Here is an 18,894-nt window from a genome sequence, read left to right as displayed (position 1 = left end):
TATTCCATGTATTTAAACCGATGTAAATTTGAATTTTCAAAGGATCCGAGGCAGTTTTATAACTTTGTCAATGCTAAGCGAAAGTCTTCAGCATTGCCATCATCAGTACGATTAAACTCTTTTGGGGCATCTACGGATCCCGAAATTGAAGATTTGTTGAATTCTTCCAATCTACTTATTGTTCTGTTTCTTGGTCTAATACTAGCTACCCTAATCACTTAAACAGGGCAAATTGTATTTTTTCTCCTGTAATCACCGAAAGTTCTCTCTTAAGTGATTTAGAAACTATAACGCCAACCTATTCTCCGGGGCCAGATGGACTCCCTGGGTGTGTGCTTAAGTTTTGTGCCCGAACTATTTGCAAACCCATTCTTATACTTTTTAATTTGTCTATCTCATCATCTGTTTTTCCTACTATCTGGAAAGATTCTTTTATTATTCCACTCCACAAAAAGGGTGCGAAGGTTAATGTTCAGAACTATAGAGGAATCTCCAAATTGTCTGCAATTCCTAAAACATTTGAACGCATTATTACCTCTCAGTTGCAACACTTGTGCTCCTCTTTAATATCGCCGTGTCAACATGGTTTTGTTAAGCGAAGATCGGCCACCACGAACCTGCTCGCATTGACATCATTTGTAATAGATGGATTTAACAAAAAATTGCAGACAGACGTTATATATACAGATTTTATTAAAGCCTTTGACTCTGTAAACCACACTCTTCTTTTATTCAAATTAGATCAGCTCGGGATTAACTTGAATTTCAAGTTATTTGAATGGTAGATCTCAGAGGGTTGTATTCAAAAACGCTGTTTCCAAGATGATCAACGTGACATCTGGAGTGCCTCAGGCAAAGACCATAGAATAACAAGATGCGTAACTAGGAGTAAGAAAATGTACACAGGCGGCCTCATTTTTGCAAAGCAACCCTTACACGTATAGGAATCTATTTTTAGAATGCCGTTGCTTTGCTTCCTTCGCTCTCCCTCTCTCTTGCTATCTCGCTCACGACACTCCGCGCTGTGAAAAAGTCAAATTCCAATTTTTGTCTCAATTGTCGATTCTTGAATTATGTTGACGAATAGGAATCGATCTAAAAGACGCATTGCTCAAGCGATTTATAAGCGGGCTGTGGCGCTCTGCGTATGTTGGTGACCCGTGGATAATGGATTTGAGTTCCATGTTCGAGTCCACTCTGAGGCTGGAATCAATTTAATATTTTTGTATATTTTTTTTATTTTAATATCTTTTTAGCTGTACTTTTTTGACAATTTTTTTTTTTAAATATTTTTGATAGATTTTTTAGTTTTTTTTTATTTAGTTTTTGTTTTTTTAATTTGTTTTAGTTTTTCACACATAGATTTTTTAGATTTTTTTTTTTATAGTTTTTCTTACTTTTTACAAAGGTTTTGATCAAATATCTAATAACAATAAAAACATGAACACAATAAGCAATTCACTTTGAATCAAAGCGTAATGTGTATAAAATGCAAATGTTCGATAAATAGATTAAAGCTTTACTGTTCAAAGATCCCCAGATATTTATTTATTTATGACGAATTATATTTAGCTTATTGCTCCTCTTACATTTGTCTGGGGAGTCTTGCCACTTACAAGTTTTGTACAGCAAAACTAATCAATTTATCTAACATTAGCATTTTATGTGAATAGCACTCATCATTTTCAATAATTGTTTAAAAAAAAAACCGATTGCATAAAAAAAAAAGTTGTTGCCAGTCGGGGTTGAACTCCGACCTGCAATTCCCGCGGTTGAGCGACTAGACCCCTGGCCTAGAGGCCTTTGACAAATTGCGTTAGTCAAATGCGAGATTGAGCCCTTATTGCAGCAGACCACACGAAATGATTCACCAACACAACCAAAGAGCTTTACACGGACAACGCACACTAGCAAAAACGAAAATCCACATCGAAAATCCACACCAAAAATTTTGCCGCACATTCAGTTCTATGGCTGTTACGCATCTTGTTATTCTATGGTCTTTGCCTCAGGGCAGTCATTTAGGCCCTTTGCAAGATATATAGATATATTATGCCAGAGGCATAACTGCTGGTGGAGAGACTCGTCCTCTCTAATTGTTCATCATGATTCGCACTTTGTCTATTGATTCGGTTGGTTTGAATGTATTTAAATGCATGTTTGTATGCTTCCAATGTTTTTTTGATTTTCACTTGTTCTCCAATTATATTATTTGAGAATATTGGTCTTTGGTTATGAATAGGTTCACTTTGGCTTTGATTGGCTCGATTAACACATTTATATTGCGTCACTACTTTCTCCGAAGTATGTTATTTTTCACTGTTGAGCGGATGGCTCCTACAGCTGAACAATTTTCAGGAGCATGGGGATCACGGGTATCACAGTATGTCGGATGTCGTCCTTATTGTTGATCCTCTCCACGACACAAGACTCTTTCGAGCTGCGATTTGTGTCCTCTTCAAGGACTGTTGGATAAGGTCTAGAGCTTTTACTTGGCTGACGGTATGGATCGAATTATTACTAGGACTACTGTTTCTTGATATCTGCTATCTTGGGATTCAACGGCCGGCTGTTGCACTTTGCCAACTAATTATACCCTTGCAGAGGGTATATTGATTTCAGTCAGAAGTTTGCAACGCAGTGAAGGAGACGTTTCCGACCCCATAAAGTATATATATTCTTGATCAGCATGACTAGACGAGTCGATCTAGCCATGTCCGTCTGTCCGTCTGTCCGTCCGTTTCTACGCAAACTAGTCTCTCAGTTTTAAAGCTATCGGGCTGAAACTTTCCCAAAAGTCTTATATCTTTTGCAGGTAGTATATAAGTCGGAACCAGCCGGATCGGACAACTATATCTTATAGCTCCCATAGGAATAATCGGACAAAAAAATGAAAAAAAAATATATCTTTGGTGTTTTTTACAATATAAACTCCTAAGCTTGGAAATAACATTTTGTAATTAGTTTTGAATTTTGAATTAAATTTTATCGAAATCGGACGACTATATCATATAGCTGCCATAGGAACGATCGGAAAATTTGTGGAAAAATAATATGAAAAAAATTATAGCTTCGGTGTTTTTCAACATATAACCTCCAACGCTTGGAAATAACATTTTTTAATTAGTTCTGAATTTCGAATTAAATTTTATCAAAATCGGACGACTATGTCATATAGCTGCCATAGGAACGATCGCAAAATTGGTAGGAAAATAATATGAAACAAATTATAGCTTCGGTGTTTTTTAACATATAACCTCCTACGCTTGGAAATAACATTTTTTAATTAGTTCTGAGTTTCGAATTTAATTTTATCAAAATCGGACGACTATATCATATAGCTGCCATAGGAACGATCGGAAAATTGGTAGGAAAATAATATGAAACAAATTATAGCTTCGGTGTTTTTTGACATATTATCTTATACTATTGGGAATATCATTTTTTGTGTTTTTAAATTTAATAATTATAGCTGCAAGGGTATATAAGCTTCGGCTTGCCGAAGCTAACTTCCTTTCTTGTTTTTTAATTATTTTAGCCCTTGTGGGCGGCACATTTTTGGATAAAAGGGTATACTAGATTCGTCGGAAAGTACTTAACAGGTACAAGGTAGCGTTTCCGACCCCATACGGTATATATTCTTGATCAGGATCACTAGCCGAGCCGGTCTAGCCATGACTGTCTGTCTGGCCACAAACGACCATTACCCTGTCTGGCCCCCAGATTTTTATATTTTGTAAACATTTAAATGAGACTTTGTTTGGTATATCAATGCCCATCTACATACCAAAATTGGTTCAAAACGGACCAATCATAAAAAGTTATAAGCAAATAAAGTGTGCAATCTTGGAAATAGTCGCTATGCATATCTTCTTCTTCTTTGCACTCCCTTAGATGAGTAACGGGTAATTGATAGTCGATAATAGTATACAACGATACGAGATAGTATACAAAAGTAGAAAATAGTTGAGTCTAATATTCAGGGTATTCCCTAAACAGTTGAATTGCTGAATTGTTAAAAATTCAACAGAAAATTTCAGCAATAAAAGTTCCCTGTTGAATTTTCAATTTTAAGATGTCAGATGTTCTATCAGCTGCTTGTCACATTGTCAAATTGCCAGGCTGTGTTTACCAAAGATTATGTTTAAAATGAACGAAATTGTCGAAAATAAGCCAAAAAACTAAACTATTAGAACTGCTAAAAGGCAGCATCCTAACAGATATCCTTTACTTGGATATTTTATACGATTGCAATTACTCCATGTTCACAAGTGACCAGAGTTACCCTTCTTCTTTTAGCCGAGAGCGGCAACAACTCTGGTTTTCAGCAATTCAAAAAAATTTTGCAACCCCGAGGCTGTTGAACTGCTGAAATTTCTGGAAGTTGACTTTGTATGGAACAGCTGATTAACAGCTGACCAAATTTTAACAATTCAGCAATTCAACAGTTTAGGGAATACCCTGATTATTATTTTACATTTTAAACTCATTTTAACAAGATCCATAAGTTTGAAAAAAAACATCTAATTTTTGGTCACAAGCAAGTTCGCATTGAAGCAGATCTAAGGATTTTTTAATGATTTGTGTTACCGCTTTTTTATTTATTTTGTTAAAAACTAAAGCAACAGGGATAGACATTTATGTGAATATTATATTTTTAATATTTTTAAAGCCACTCGCCATACTTATTTGTAACTTATTAAAACATTTGTTTATTTTGCTGTTACGGAAAAAAAAAATTTCATGAACCCAAAAGATAAGAGATGACTTTTATTTTAATAGCCATTTGACGAATTTTTTTCGTACACAAAAGTATAAATAGTTGAGTCTAACATAATTATTTTTCATTTTTAACGAGTTTCAACAACATACAGTGGTCGGCATAAGTATTTTGACAAAACAAAAGTTAAATATACTCAAAATTTGAACTTACTTCTTGTAAACTTTGGCATCAATGGAAAGGTAATTTAAATGCCGTTTGAATGATACAATACATTTCTTAAACCATTCAGTACTTATTGAAAAGGACGAATTTGTGTTAACATCTACTTTTAAACTTTTTTCCTCGACTTGAAAACTTAAATTTTTTGATGCAAAAAGTTTCTTCAAACAAAAATAATAGTAACTGCAAAAAGAATTTTTCAAAAATCATTTTGCTTTTTTTTTTTATGGTGCAGTCTCATCGATCGACCATTTGACCAAAAATCACATTTTAACCATCTACCACTCCCCGTATTCACCTGATATGGCACCGTGCGACTTCTACCTTTTCGGAAAAATGCATTTGCCGATGAAAGGAAAGAGTTATGCAGACGTAGAGGCCATTCAAAAGGCCATACCGGTCAACGAGCTAAAACACTCGTTCGACTTGCTTTTGGACCGTGCAAAACGCTGTATTAAAGCAGGAGACTATTTTGAATAAAATAAATAGATTTTGCCGAAAAAATTATTTGTTCTGTCTTTTTTTTAAAGTCCTGTTTACTTTGGAACTCACCTTGTACATAAGTTTAAACGACAAATATCTTATTTTTGATCACTAGCAAATTCGCAAGAAAGTAGATTTTAAGATTTTTACTGATTAGTATTACCGCTTATTTATTTACATAACGCACTTGCTGTTTTCTCCTTAAAAATTAAAAATTTTTCATTGCAACTTTTTTTTGGCCTCTGCTTTTTTTTTATATTTGTATACCCTTTTTTTAAATATGTTTAGATAAACTTTCTAACAACCTATTGGTCTGTTAATGACTTACTAAAGAATCTAAACATTGTATATCCTTGCAGAGGGTATAAAGATATAAGTCAGATGTTTGCAACGCAGTGAAGGAGACGTTTCCGACTTCATTTATTCTCGATTAGCATCACTAAACGAGTCGATCTGACCGTCCGTATGTCCGTTTTTTTCTCAAACTAGTCTCTCTGTTATGAAGCTATTGGGATTAACCTTCCCAAAAGTCATATTTCTGTTGCAGGTGTAGTATATGAGTCGGAACGAGCCGGATCGAACATTCCCATAGCAATGAGCGAAAAATATATATTTTTTAAATGTAATAAAATGATCCACTCTTGGGAATAACATTCTTTTAAAATTTCAGAATTTCGATTAAAATTATAAAAAAAAGAATGATTTTATCATATAGCTGGCATGGAAACGATTGTATAATTAATGTCAAAATAATGCAAAGACCGTTATATTTTTCGTTTTCGGTAAACATACATACATATATGGTAGAAAATTGAAATGGAACAAATTTTTAGTATTTCTGTAATTATTTTTATACCCGTTATTCGTAGAGTAAAAGGGTATACTTGACTCGTCGGAAAGTATGTAACAGGTAGAAGGAACGGTTTCCGACCCGCTGTAGGCCAAGTGGCGCTATAGAAAAAGAAGATAGGTGGGGCTATAGTCTAGGTGGGTTCATGAAAAAAGCAAAGTTGCTTTAAGCATATCTCAATCTCACTCGCACTCCCTTAAGCTGAGTAACGGGTATCTGGGTATCTAATAGTCGAGGCTATCGACTATAGTCTTTTCTCTTTTGTAGTTTTCTAAAAATCAGAAAGTCCTGTACATACAATGCTTCCACAGAATCGTCCTGCGAGGGTATAGAATCTTCGGCTTGCGTAAGTTTTTGTTAATTTTATTAAAATTAGTTAGTATTAACTTGATCAAATTACTACAATCCAGATTCGAGACTACCACATACCCGGTATTCAACAACTAATTTAACTTATTAACTAGCGGACCGACTAAAACTTGGCGCGCCAATATTGACAAATAAAAAATTAAGAATCTACATGTCATATTTTAATTATATATCCGGAGCAACTGTTTCTAGATACTTAAGTACTTTGTTTAGTTTTACCGTGCTCTCTCTGTGTTACAAAAGCTATTAAAATCGAAAACCGATAAAGTTTTATAATTTTGTTAACACTACGTGTAAATCCACCAATTGGTGGATACCTCTTTTAAAAAAAATATTTCTGCAACAACTTATCAGGCAACAGTCGATCTATTTGTTTTTTTTTGTTTTTTCAAGCGACATATTCTACTTTACCTCATCCTTCTCAGCCTTGTTATACCCGTTACTCGTAGAGTTAAAGGGCATACTAGATTCGTCGGAAAGTATGTAACAGGCAGAAGGAAGCGTTTCCGACGCCAAAAAGTATATACAAGGTGAGTTCCAAAGTAAACAGGACTTTAAAAAAAAAGACAGAACAAATAGTTTTTTCGGCAAAATCAATTTATTTTATTTAAAATAGTCTCCTTCTGCTTTAATACAGCGTCCAAAAGCATGTCGAACGAGTGTTTTAGCTCGTTTCCCGGTATGGCCGCCAGTATGCCGGTGCAAGCCTTTTGAAAGGCCTCTACGTCTGCATAACGCTTTCCTTTCATCGGCAAATGCATTTTTCCGAAAAGGTAGAAGTCGCACGGTGCCATATCAGGTGAATACGGGGAGTGGTAGATGGTTAAAATGTGATTTTTGGTCAAATAGTCGGACACAAGCGTCGATCGATGAGGCGGCGCATTATCGTGCAACAAACGCCAACTTCCATCTTCGCGATATTCGAGCCGAACACGTCGAATACGGTGCACCAAACGCTTCAAAACTCCAAGGTAGAATACCCCATTAACGTTTTGGCCGGGTGGAACAAATTCTTTGTGGACAATACCCTTGGAATCATAAAAACAAATCAGCATTGTCTTCACTTTTGACTTCTCCAGGCGCGATTTTTTGGGTTTCGACTCGTCCGGCGCCTTCCATTCAGCACTCTGGCGTTTCGTTTCGGGATCATATTGAAAACACCACGTTTCGTCACCAGTCACAAACTTGTAAAGGAAGTTCCGGTCTTTTTTTGCCTCTTTAATGATGTCCTTCGAATGTTGAATTCTGAGCAATTTTTGGACGTCAGTCTATTTGTCCGGAACAAACCGTGCACACACCTTTTGTAAGCCCAAATGTTCGGTCAAAATGCGATAAATCGATGTTTTGGAGATTTTCAATTCTATTTCCATTAATTTCAATGATGATTTCGGCTGATTTTTCGGTGATCACGGATTTTGGTTGGCCCACATATTCATCGTCATTTATGTCCTCACGACCACTTTGAAAACGTTGAAACCACTCGTGCACTCTGCTGCGGGATATGCAATCATCGCCATAAACTTGTTTCATCAATTGAAACGTTTCGGTAAAAGTTTTACCAATTTGAAAACAAAATTTAATGTTGGCTCTTTGTTCGAAGCTCATTTTCGCAACGATGAGAAAAACATACTGACACTTAAAACGCAATAACCTCACTTCCAATAAATGAAATTTCATGAAATTTTTACTGGAAGTCGATAAACGATAGCAGATTCTAACACACCAGTTGACATATAGATGGCGCCACTAGAGGGCGCTAGATTCAAAAAGTCCTGTTTACTTTGGAACTCACCTTGTATATTATTGATCAGGATCACTAGCCGAGTCGATCTAGCCATGTCCGTCTGTCCGTATGTTCGGATGAACGCTGAGATCTCGGAAACTATAAGAGCTAGGCTATTTGGCGTGCAGATTACTGAGCTTCCTACGCAGCGCAAGTTTGTTTCAGCAGAGTGCCACGCCCAATCTAACGCCCACAAACCGCCCAAAACTGTGACTCCTACAGTTTTGAAGCTAGAGAAAAAATTTTAACTGGAATGTATTGCTCTCGGCAATACCTATTGATTGACCCAAAAAAAACTTTGCCACGCCCACTTTAACGCCCACAAACTTCAAAAAATCGTAGATATGAACTTGGATATCACGGAAACTATCAAAGATAGAGAATTGGGATTTTAGATTGAGATTTCGTAGCCTTGTACGCAGCGCAAGTTTGTTATGCGAATATGCTACGCCCACTCTAACGCCCACAAACCGCCCAAGCCTGTGGCGCCCACAATTTTCATGCTAGATAACAAATTTTAACTGAAATGTATAGGTCTCGTCAATACCTATCGATAGATCCAAAAAAAATTTGCCACACCCACTCTAACGCCCATAACGCTTAAATCTGTCTACCGCCGGTAGGTGGCGCATTTCAATCTCGCTTTGTTGCTTGCATATCTCCATTTCCCTTTGGTCCCTTTAGCTGAGTAACGGGTATCTAATAGTCGAGGTACTCGACTATAGCGTTCTTCCTTGTTTTTACACTTTATCCAAGTCGAATTTAATATTCTGTCCCACCTTAAACGAAAGCTCTCTACTTGTTGATCTGGTCCCGATGGAGTTCCTGGCTCCGTGCTTAGATATTGCGCGGAGGCCTTATGCAAAACCCTTCTCAAATTGTTTACCTTATCTTTGGAATCTTCACAATTTCCCCATATGTTAATCCTTTCCACAAGAAGGGTAGAAAAGTGGAAGCAAATAATTATAGAGGTATCTCTAAATTGTCAGCAATCGAAAATCTTTTCGAAAATATTATTACTTCCCATTTGCAGCACCTCAGTAGATAAGTTATATCTCCGTTTCAATACGGTTTTATGAAACGTAGATCAACAACCACTAAACTTTTGGAATTTAATTCATTTGTGTTAATTATATTTTAAAAAAAATTTCAAACTGGCTTACACTGACTTTACTAAAGCATTTGACTCCGTAAACCACGTTCTTCTGGTTAGAAAACTCGATTTGTTAGGGTGCCCTGTAGATCCTTTAAGATGGATCTAAAGATATCGGAATTGCAGAACACAAAGAGTACTTTTATAAAAATGCTGTCTCTTGTCTACTCCACGTTATCTCCGGTTTCCCAAAAGCTGGGGCCGCTACTTTTTACTTTACTTACAAACGACCTTCCCTCAGTTATAAAGTTACACAGTACAAGGATACTTCTTGCCAGTCCGACTTACAATCAGATTTGAATCATTTTCAAACATGGTGCTCTGACAATTTACTGGATTCAAATTGCTCTAAGGTAAGGTAATGACTTTTAGTCGATACTCAATATGCGACATGTCCGCTGAGTGACGGCTCACTGGATAAAATAACTAGTAAACGATCTTGGCGTTCTTTTGGACCCAAAACTTCTAATTAACTTACCCTCCCTAGACAACCGCAGAATGATGTTTGGAACAATCTTTATTGATAGCCCCGACTTGGTTAGCCAGCTAAACTTTTCTGTTTAACAAGGAATTACATTTCCCTATGACTTCTACCCTATGACTTGCATGAACCTATCAAAGTATTATGTTCTGACTAAAGGCAATAGACTTTATCCTATTATCTCAATATCTGACTCTCTCTCTTAAAACTATTAATATTGAATTGTTCAGCACAGAACTAGATCCTACTTTTTTCCTCGAACTATATCTTTCTTTTTCTACACGTCCATTATCTCGCCGTACGCCCCTCAGTCAGTTGGTTGGAAGGTGTGACTGTTAGATTCCGCGCGAAAAAAATTATAAATATACTTGTATATATATTAAAAAGGAGAAATAAGATAATTATTATAATAAAAAATCCGATGAAGTAAGTTAAATTAAATACACAACTGTTCAGGATTTTTTTTTTTTACGTATCTACGATTGCTGTGGATCAACAACAACAAAGCAACTTTAATTAAAAACAAGGAAGAACGCTATAGTCGAGTACCTAGACTATCAGATACCCGTTACTCAGCTTAAGGGACCAAAGGGAAATGGAAATATGCAAGCAGCAAAGCGAGATTTAAATACGCCACCTACCGGCGGTAGACAGATTTAAGCGTTCTGGGCGTTAGAGTGGGCGTGGCAAATTTGTTTTTGGATCAATCGATAGGTATTGACGAGATCAATACATTTCAGTTAAAATTTTTCATCTAGCATAACAATTGTGGACGCCACAGGTTTGGGCGGTTTGTGGGCGTTATAGTGGGCGTGGCATATTCGCGTGACAAAATTGCGCTGCGTACAAAGCTACAGAATCTAAATCTGAGATCCCGATTCTCTATCTTTGATAGTTTCCGAGATATCCACGTTCATACTTACGATTTTTTGAAGTTTGTGGGCGGTTTGTGGGCGTTAAAGTGGGCGTGGCAAACTTTTTTTTGAGTCAATCGATAGGTATTGATGAGAACAATACATTTCAGTTAAAATTTTTATTCTAGCATCAAAACTGTAAGTGCCACAGTTTTGGGCGGTTTGTGGGCGTTAGAGTGGGCACGTTAGCGTGGCACTCTACTGAAACAAACTTGCGCTGCGTAAGAAGCTCAGGAATCTGCACGCCAAATCTCAATAGCCTAGCTCTCATAGTTTCCAAGATCTCAGCGTTCATCCGGACGGACAGACAGACGGACAGACGGACATGGCTAGATCGACTCGGCTAGTGATCCTGATCAAGAATATATATACTTTATGGGGTCGGAAACGCTTCCTTTTGCCTGTTACATACTTTTCGACGAATCTAGTATACCCTTTTACTCTACGAGTAACGGGTATAACAAGGAAGAACGCTATAGTAGAGTACCTTGACTATTAGATACCCGTTACTCAGCTAAAGGGACCAAAGGGAAATTGAGATATGCAAGCAACAAAGCGAGATTGAAATGCGCCACCTACCGGCGGTAGACAGATTTAAGCGTTATGGGCGTTAGAGTGGGTGTGGCAAATTTTTTTTTGGATCAATCGATAGGTATTGACGAGACCAATACATTTCAGTTAAAATTTGTTATCTAGCATAAAAATTGTGGGCGCCACAGGCTTTGGCGGTTTGTGGGCGTTAACAAACTTGCGCTGCGTTCAAGGCTACGGAATCTCAATCTAAAATCCCAATTCTTTGTCTCAATCGATAGGTATTGCCGAGAGCAATACATTTCAGTTAAAATTTTTTCTCAAGCATTGATGCTAGAGACTGTAGGAGCCACAGATATGGGCGGTTTGTGGGCGTTAGAGTGGGCGTGGCACTCTGAAACAAACTTGCGCTGCGTAGGAAGCTCAGAAATCTGCACGTCAAATCTCAATAGCCTAGCTCTTATAGTTTCCGAGATCTCAACGTTCATCCGGACAGACGGGCATGGCTAGATCGACTCGGCTAGTGATCCTGATCAAGAATATATATACTTTATGGTGTCGGAAATGCTTCCTTCTGCCTGTTACATACTTTCCGACGAATCTAGTATAAAACAAGGAAGAACGCTATAGTCGAGTACCTCGACTATCAGATACCCGTTACTCAGCTAAAGGGACCAAAGGGAAATGGAGATATGCAAGCAGCAAAGCGAGATTTAAGTGCGCCACCTACCGGCGGAAGACAGATTTAAGCATTGTGGGCGTTAGGGTAGGCGTGGAAAATTTTTTTTTGGATCAATCGATAGGTATTGACGAGACCAATACATTTCAGTTAAAATTTGTTATCTAGCATAAAAATTGTGGGCGCCACAGGCTTGGGCGGTTTGTGGGCGTTAGAGTGGGCGTGGCATATTCGCATAACAAACCTGCGCTGCGTACAAGGCTACGGAATCTAAATCTGAAATCCCGTTTCTCTATCTTTGATATTTTCCGATATATCCGCGTTTATATTTACGGTTTTTTGAAGTTTGTGGGCGGTTTGTGGGCGTAAAAGTGGGCGTGGCAATTTTTTTTTTGGGTCAATCGATAGGTATTGATGAGAACAATTCATTTCAGTTTAAATTTTTACTCTAGCATCAAAACTGTAGAAGCCACAGTTTTGGGCGGTTTGTGGGCGTTAGAGTGGGCGTGGCACTCTACTGAAACAAACTTGCGCTGCGTAAGAAGCTCAGGAATCTGCTCGCCAAATCTCAATAGCCTAGCTCTCATAGTTTCCAAGATCTCAGCGTTCATCCGGACAGACAGACGGACAGACGGACAGACGGACATGGCTAGATCGACTCGGCTAGTGATCCTGATCAAGAATATATATACTTTATGGTGTCGGAAACGCTTCCTTCTGCCTGTTACATACTTTCCGACGAATCTAGTATACCCTTTTACTCTACGAGTAACGGGTATAAACATCAATCTAGTATAAAAACATATATAAACATTTGCTTATAAAGTGATTGTCAAAACCTTAAAAACCTATTTAAAAAGACATTTGAATTGCATAGTTTTGTTTTTCTGGTAAAATGATACAGGTGCGAAGTTTTAGCAATAGCTTGATGCCTTTGTTACTAAAGCCATGATAAATCACTGTGGACGGCAGTACACGTAGTGGCGAAGCGCGCAAGAGAGCGTGCGAAGACAACTACTATATATAGCCGCAAATTGAAAATCTGCCATTATGGTTCGATCGCAACGAGTGATACACCAATCGAAAGGTATCGCAAAAACCAAGAAGATTGCATATCAAGACTTTCGAAATATAGATTTGCTTTGGAGAAAAAGCGGTGAAAGTGTTAAAGTAAAAATTTAGAAAATGGGAGATGCTTGATACGGTGGGGCTTAAAACCCCCGGCTGTTTAGCTAAATTTATTCTTACTGAGAATACGCATTTATTTATTTATTTTATTTATTTTATCGAATGTAATATCATTTTTCGTCACAATTGTTGATATCAGAAATTTTTTAAGGCGCGTTCGCCACTACTTTTTACCTCGTTAAGAGCTGTTTTTGTTTGATAAGAAAGAAAGCTAACTTCGCCAAGCTAAAGTTTCTATACCCCTTTATCTGTCCATGACTTCGTCTGTTAGAATTATCATTACAGCAAGTTAGCTTTATACGTAATTCACTAAACAGACAATTAGATCTTGTATTTGTTTTAGATCCGTCTGAAGTCACGGTATCTAGAATTGACCCACTAGTTGTGCCAGAAGACCGATATCATCCCACATTGGAACTTACAATTTGTCTGGACAAATTTATATAATTGCTTGGTTATTGAAAGTGCTACGGAACTATTTTATAGTGTCCTAAACTCTTTTTTCTGTAAATGTGTTCCTGATAGTTTTCCTCCTAAGTTAGATAGGCTTACCAATGAGTTGCAAAGACTTAGAAACCTCAAAACAAACTTCTATAAAAACATTAAGGAAAGCATTCCTACAATTCCAAGCGGGTTTCTTCAAAAGTATGGTTCTTAAGCAGCAATGGCTTTGTTTATAAACTTAGAACTTTCCAAAGAAAAGTATGAGATATTACACGACCTTTTACCCGGATACAAACATATTCCGACAGCAAAGACAAACTCACGACCACCACATACGAAATCTCTGCGAAAACCAATTTGTATGATTTTACTATCACAGTGAATGACATTGAAGAACAACGACGCGAAAAAGCCTTGTAAACTTGAACGATTCTGCAGATTAGGAGAATAATGAATATGGAAATCTACCTTTTCTCGCAAAGATAAAGTGTATGGAGTTCATGCTGAAACTAGCGTACTCTTTCAAACGAGAGTTGACATTTTGCTGCTTGAAATAATAAGAACTTCTATAAAAAGTACAAAAAGTCGGGTAGGCTATCCAAATTTTCAAGATGTGTGGTGGCTCGTACTAATTTTAACGTACTTAACAGTCATTGCTATTCCATGTATTTGAACCGATGTAAATTTAAATTTTGTAGGGATCCGAGGCAGTTTTATAACTTTGTTAATGCTAAGCGAAAGTCTTCAGCATTGCCATCATCAGTACGATTTAACTCTATTGAGGCATCTACGGATCCCGAAATTGCAGATTTATTTGCTGAATTCTTCCAATCTACTTATAGTTCTGTTTCTTGGTCTAATTCTAGCTACGCCAATTACTTAAACCGGGCAAATTGTATTTTTTTTTCCTGTAATGACCGAAAGTTCTCTCTTAAGTGACTTAGAAACTATAACGCCAACCTATTCTCCGGGGCCAGATGGACTCCCTGGGTGTTTGCTTAAGGTTTGTGCCCGAACTATTTGTAAACCCATTCTAAAACTTTTTAATTTGTCTATCTCATCATCTGTTTTTCCTACCATCTGCAAAGATGAATGTTCAGAAGTATAGAGAAATCTCCAAATTGTGTGAAATTCCTAATTCCTAATTCCATTTTACCGCATTATTACCAAAGCGAAGATCGACCACCACTAACCTGCTCGAATTGACATCTTTTATAACAGATGGATTTAACAAAAAAAATTCCAGACAGAAGTTATATATACAGATTTTAGCAAAGCCTTTGACTCTGTAAACCACTCTCTTATTTTATTCAAATTAGATCAGCTCGGGTTTCCGAATAATCTGTTAACTTGGATTTCAAGTTATTTGAATGGTGGATCTCAGAGGGTTTTATTCAAAAACGCTGTTTCCAAGATGATCAACGTGACATCTGGAGTGCCTCAGGGCAGTCATTTATGCCCTTTGCTTTTTACTCTGTTTATAAATGATCTTCCCTCTATCGTAACTCACTCTCGTGTACTTTAATGTATGCTGATAATGTTAAGCTTTGTTTCTGATTGTATCAGATATTAATAGATTCCAGGAATGGTGTCAGTACAACCTTTTGAATTTAAACTATCTTAAATGCAACGTTATGACTTTCTATAGGGGTACGCCAACGTTCATGAGTTACTCTCTTCAGAACATGTCTCTGAACCGAATATATTCAGCCAACGATTTAGGTGTTTTCATGGATCCAAAACATAAATTTGACTCTCTTATAATCTCTACTGTAAATAAAGCTATGAGTGTTCTTGGCTTTATAAAGCGTTGGTCTAAAGAATAAACTGATAATCCATACACTACCAAATTACTTTTTACTTCCCTTGTCCGTCCTAATTTAGAATAATGTTCTTCTGTTTGGAGTCCACATTATCAAGTGCATATTGACCGTACAGAAACAATTTTTTCTTTTTGTTAAAACTGGGATCAAAACGTAAGGTTACCTTCTTACTCGAATAGATTGCTATTGATTAATTTTCCTACTCTGGTAAATCGTAAAATTATGCTTGGTACAATTTTTACCCATAATCTTATCTTATTAAGTCTGCACAACCGCAACTGTATATGATAAAGTCGTCCGATAATTTGTTTATTTTTAATCGAAGTTTTGAAATATTACAAGGTGAGTTCCAAAGTAAACAGGACTTTTTGAATCTAGCGCCCTCTAGTGGCGCCACCTATATGTCAACTGGTGCGTTAGAATCTGCTATCGTTTATCGACTTCCAGTAAAAATCTCATGACATTTCATCTATTGGAAGTGAGGTTATTGCGTTTTAAGTGTCAGTATGTTTTTGTCATCGGTGCGAAAATGAGCTTCGAACAAAGAGCCAACATTAAATTTTGTTTTAAAATTGGTAAAACTTTTACCGAAACGTTTCAATTGATGAAACAAGTTTATGGCGATGATTGCCTATCCCGTAGCAGAGTGCACGAGTGGTTTCAACGTTTTCAAAGTGGTCGTGCCGAAACCCAAAAAATCGCGCCTGGAGAAGTCAAAAGTAAAGACAATGCTGATTTGTTCTTCTGATTCCAAGGGTATTGTCCACAAAGAATTTGTTCCACCCGGCCAAAACGTTAATGCGGTATTCTACCTTGGAGTTTTGAAGCGTTTGGTGCACCGTATTCGACGTGTTCGGCTCGAATATCGCGAAGATGGAAGTTGGCGTTTGTTGCACGATAATGCGCCGTCTCATCGATCGACGCTTGTGTCCGACTATTTGACCAAAAATCACATTTTAACCATCAACCACTCCCCGTATTCACCTGATATGGCACCGTGCAAAACGCTGTATTACAGCAGGAGACTTTTGAAAATAAAATAAATTGATTTTGCCGAAAAAACTATTTGTTCTGTCTTTTTTTAAAAGTCCTGTTTACTTTGGAACTCACCTTTTAAAAGAATATTCCAAGATTAGAATAACATATGTCAAAAACATCGAAGTTATAATTTTTTAAATATTTTTTTTAAAGTATTTTTTGATCATTCCTATAGGAGCTATAGTATATAGTTGCCCGATCCGGTTCGTTCCGACTTATATATTACCTGCAATAGAAAAAAGAACATTTAAGAGTTAACATCTTCGTTTGTACTTATCGGATTAGCCTAAATTTTTTTGAGTTTTCCTCATTTTATATCCCACTTATAAAAAAGTTAAGGGAAAGTGGGATAAGGATAGTTAATGGGCAATGAAAGTTTTGTGGCCCTAATAGCTAAACGGGTTCATTAAAATGTGCGTCGTTGTTAATGAAAGTTTCTTAGAACACTATAGGGCTTTAAGCGCCATAAGTTAAAGTTAGTCAGATTAGATAAAATATTTTTATTCTGTTCGAGGCACTTTATTGGACATTGGTCTCTTGCGAGATTTTGTAATGTAGGTATTTTCTGATGAGAAATTTCGTGCCAGCCGCGCACCTGTTTTTCATTTATTATTTTAAAAGCTTTTTCTAGCATGAAAACTGTGGGGGCCAACGTTTTGGGCGGCTTGTAGGGGTGGCACATAAGCGTAATAAGCTTAATCTTAATCTAAAATCTCGACTCTCTAGCTTTGATTGTTTCCCAGATTTCAGTGTTCATAGTGGCGATTCTTTAAGTAGGCTTGGCAACATTTTTAGTAGGTCAATCGATAGGTAAATATTTACGAAAGCAATACATTTCAGTAAAAAATGTTTTCTAGCTTTAAAACTGTAGAAGCCAGTTTTGGGCGGCTTGTGGGCGTTACAGTGTGGGTGGCATATTCTCGTAACTAACTGGCTCTGCGTACGAAGCTAAGGAATCTAATCTGAAATCTCAACACTAGCTCTTATAGTTTCCGAAATCACAGCATTCATAAGGACATACGAATATGGCTAGATCGACTCGTAGAGTGATGCTGGTCAAGAATATATATTATTTATGGGGTCGGAAACGCTTTTTCTACCTGTTACATACTTTCTGACGAATATACCCTTTAACTCTACGAGTTACGCGTATAAAAACTTCCTTGATTTACATGTTTTCTCGATGAAAGGCAACATAAAATTAATTGTCGGGATTACTGATTCATACAATTTTTTTTATTTCTTAAAATAATTTAAAAGTATGTATGTATATTTACATTCTCTTAGTCCCATATACATTTGTTTAAAGGTCTTGGGAGTTTTAACAAAAACAACATAAATTTGCTATAAATTCGGACCCCACGTTCGATTGACAATGTTTTGGTTAGAAGTCAGCTGATCTGTTCACATCGAACTACTATCTGAAAGAAAAAGGAAATGTTAGCTCACCTTGGAATCTTAATTTTTTTCAATGTAAATTCGGCCAAAATAAGGTCACACATCTGCTCAACAAGGAAGACTTTTTTTTCGCTATTACTGTTACATGGTAACCGGACAAACACTTATTTACACCCGAATATTTTGATTTATTAATAAGTATTCGCCACAGCAGAAACGAGTTATTGCTTAACTATCATACTATGTACACTATTTGAGGGCAGTTTTCTTTATGTAATTCTTTCAAAATATATACAAAAACAAAACGCGAAAAACGAAAGACTTGTTTTCACCCCAGTTTAACCATAAAATACAATATTGAAAAAAATTTGGCCATCGCGGAACGACGAAATATATGCAGTAATTAGCGACAAAAGTGGAACGGTGGAATTTAAGGATGAAGTGCTGCTCTCCCTTTTACAGCTCGTTTACGCTATGTATATGTTAGAACCTACCCTTCAGTTCCAAAAAAAAAGTTTCACTTGTGAATCACCTTGGGAATCACCTGGGACTTGTCCTCGTGCACAAGTGAAGAACAAGTGACGCTCCATACAGAAAATTGTATGGGATGTCCGCATTTTCACAAGTGAAAATTCAAATGAAAATTTTTCGAAGTCCTACGGGATTTCACTTGTTCCTTATACTCATTTTTCGTATGGCCTGTCACGTGGCGGTGACTCGTCCCAAGTGAATCACTTGGGAAAATCAGAATTTTTCCTTGAGTTTTCACTTGTGAAATCACTTGCAAGGGACACGTCCCAAGTGAATCACTTGGGAAA

At 36.9% G+C, this 18,894-nt stretch overlaps 1 protein-coding gene across 3 annotated transcripts in view; it reads right to left on the bottom strand.

Moving 5' to 3' along the window:
- Positions 1–18,437, bottom strand: part of LOC119562209 (monocarboxylate transporter 13) — a 145,415-nt gene extending 126,978 nt beyond the window's left edge. For 2 of the 3 annotated variants that reach the window (XM_037875406.1, XM_037875407.1), the window contains exon 1: positions 18,128–18,436. The gene's annotated coding sequence lies outside the window, so the exon portion shown is untranslated. Of the gene's footprint in view, positions 1–18,127 lie in introns of all 3 variants that reach the window. The other variant, XM_037875409.1, reaches the window with a different exon arrangement.
- Between the last annotated feature and the right edge of the window lie 457 nt (positions 18,438–18,894).

The sequence above is a fragment of the Drosophila subpulchrella genome, unplaced genomic scaffold (assembly GCF_014743375.2).
Source record: "Drosophila subpulchrella strain 33 F10 #4 breed RU33 unplaced genomic scaffold, RU_Dsub_v1.1 Primary Assembly Seq40, whole genome shotgun sequence".
Taxonomy (NCBI): domain Eukaryota; kingdom Metazoa; phylum Arthropoda; class Insecta; order Diptera; family Drosophilidae; genus Drosophila; species Drosophila subpulchrella.
The sequence above is the reverse complement of the archived record's forward strand: the minus strand, read 5'-3'. Positions and strand labels throughout refer to the sequence as shown.